This window comes from Schistocerca serialis, chromosome 4, assembly GCF_023864345.2.
Source record: "Schistocerca serialis cubense isolate TAMUIC-IGC-003099 chromosome 4, iqSchSeri2.2, whole genome shotgun sequence".
NCBI classification, from domain to species: domain Eukaryota; kingdom Metazoa; phylum Arthropoda; class Insecta; order Orthoptera; family Acrididae; genus Schistocerca; species Schistocerca serialis.
In genome coordinates, this window is record NC_064641.1 from 953,460,460 (window position 1) to 953,463,015 (window position 2,556).

Below are 2,556 nucleotides of genomic sequence, written 5' to 3' on the forward strand. Positions count from 1 at the left end.
ACTTCATGAACGTGTGTGGCAGTTTCGCCTCGTCCCTACTGCATGATATACATTGAAACAGAAAACAGTAGCGCACCGGCTGTTGCCTAACCATAATGGCGTGTTTTTATTGGCTTTGGTTGTTTGTCAGTGCGTGGAGAACAATTGTTGGGTAAAATATCATGTCATCCATAATCACTGATGTTAATTATGGAATAGATATACAATCAGTTCCAAAAGGAAAAGGTCATAAAGGATCAGCAAATCCTTCTAACTGGAACAGGAATGAAGGAAAACACACGACGAAAGATTCAATCGTAAGCTCTGTTATTTTCTGCTACTTCACTGAATTGAAATAACAAGAACTTCAAAAATGGTTCAAATGGCTCTAAGCACTATGGGACTTAACATCTGAGGTCATCAGTCCCCTAGACTTAGAAACTACTTTAAATCTAACTAACCTAAGGACATAACACACATTCAAGCCCGAGGCAAGATTCGAACATGCGACTGTAGCGGTCGCGCGGTTCCGGACTGAAGCGACTAGAACCGCTCGGCCACAGCGGCCGGCAACAAGAACTTTATTATCAGGACACGTAAAAAAAGCACTCCGTCATCAGGTTACGAGTGGCCTACCGGGACCATCCGACCGCCGTGACATCCTCAGTGGAGGATGCGGCTAGGAAGGGCTTGGGGTCAGCACACCGCTCTCCCGGTTGTTATGATGGTATTCTTGACCGAAGCCGCTACTATTCGGTCGAGTAGCTCCTCAATTGGCAACAAGAGCTGAGTGTACCCCGAAAAAAGGCATCAGCGCATGGCGGCCTGGATGGTCAGCCATCCAAGTGCCGACCATGCCCGACAGCGCTTAACTTCGGTGATCTCACGGGAACCGGTGTATTCACTGCGGCAAGGCCGTTGCCTTATTATGTGTGAACAGTAATTTACGCTGTGGTGTGTTGGATTCTTTGGGAGTTTCTTTTCAGCCCCCGGTTGTTGTGGAATTACTGGCACGTGATGCTTCACCTACAGATTCTGCAAGAGAGACTTTGGTGTGCCTCCACTATTTTGATTGCCTCCTTGGTTTCACATCGGGTTTTTTGTGTCATCTGCGGCTGGCAGCAGCGGTGTTAAGAGCGCAATACAGGCCCCGGCTGGCCTCACCTCAGGGCTCCGAACGTGGAAGGCATCAGAAGTTACGTTGTGGCGCCGCCCAGTGTGTACATGACAGAGCTGCTTGGGCAGGCGACGTCGGTGCCTCGGAAACTCTCCGCAGCGTCTCTGCAAATGTGAGACCAGTTGGACTGGCTCAGACAGTGAGCTGACGAGTGTGTCCAGGTCTTCACTGGCTATGGCGGATGGTACGGTGCGGCAGGGCGTTGGAATATTGTGTTCGTCGTAAGAATAAACATGATGTAGACATGAAACAATGGATTCTTCCGCTTTTGCTGGAATCTCGTGTGGTTTCGTTTCACGTAGAGTGGAAGTCAACCTGTCTCGAGCACAGTCAAGTACGACAGTAACAATAAGACTTATACCGTGCGTTACGCGCACATCGACTGAGCGATAATGCAGGACATCAGCTTTACCGCTTTACAGCTGGTCCAATTAACCTGCAGTGATGTGGGCAGTAAATGAAGAAGGCAAAAAGGAATACAAACGTCTCAAAAATGAGATCGACAGGAAGTGCAAAATGGCTAAGCAGGGATGGCTAGAGGACAAATGTAAGCATGTAGAGGCACATATCACTAGGGGTAAGACAGATAATGCCTACAGGAAAATTAAAGAGACCTTTGGAGAAAAGAGAACCACTTGCATGAATGTTAAGAGAACAAATGGAAACCCAGTTCTAAGCAAAGAAGCGAAAGCAGAAACGTGGAAGGAGTATATAGGGGGTCTATAAAGGGGCGATGTACTTAAGGACAATATTATGGAAATGGAAGAGAATGTAGATGAAGATGAAATGGGAGATATGATATTGCGTGAAGAGTTTGACAGAGCACTGGAAGACCTGAGTCGAAATTAGGCCCCGGGAGTAGACAACATTCCATTAGAACTGTTAACGGCTTTGGAAGAGATGTATGAGACAGGCGAAATACCCTAAGACTTCAACAAGAATATAATAATACCAATCCCAAAGAAAGCAGGTGTTGACAGATGTGAAAATTACCGAACTATCAGTTTAATAAGTCACAACTGCAAAATACTAACGCGAATTCTTTACAGACGAATGGAAAAACTGGTAGAAGCCGACCTCGGGGAAGATCAGTTAGGATTCCGTAGAAATATTGAAACACGCGAGGCAATACTGACCTTACGACTTATCTTAGAAGAAAGATTAAGCAAAGGAAAACCTACATTTCTAGCACTTGTAGACTTAGAGAAAGCTTTTGACAATGTTGACTGGAATACTCTCTTTCAAATTCTAAGAGTGAGAGGGGTAAAATTCAGGGAGCCAAAGGCTATTTACAATTTGTACAGAAACCAGATGGCAGTTATAAGAGTGGAGGGGCATGAAAGGGAAGTAGTGGTTGGAAAGGGAGTGAGACAGGGTTGTAGCCTCTCCCCGATGTTATT

At 45.9% G+C, this 2,556-nt stretch overlaps 1 pseudogene; it reads right to left on the minus strand.

Moving 5' to 3' along the window:
- Positions 1 to 784: 784 nt before the first annotated feature.
- On the minus strand, positions 785 to 902 carry LOC126475747 (5S ribosomal RNA; annotated as a pseudogene).
- Positions 903 to 2,556: the final 1,654 nt, after the last annotated feature.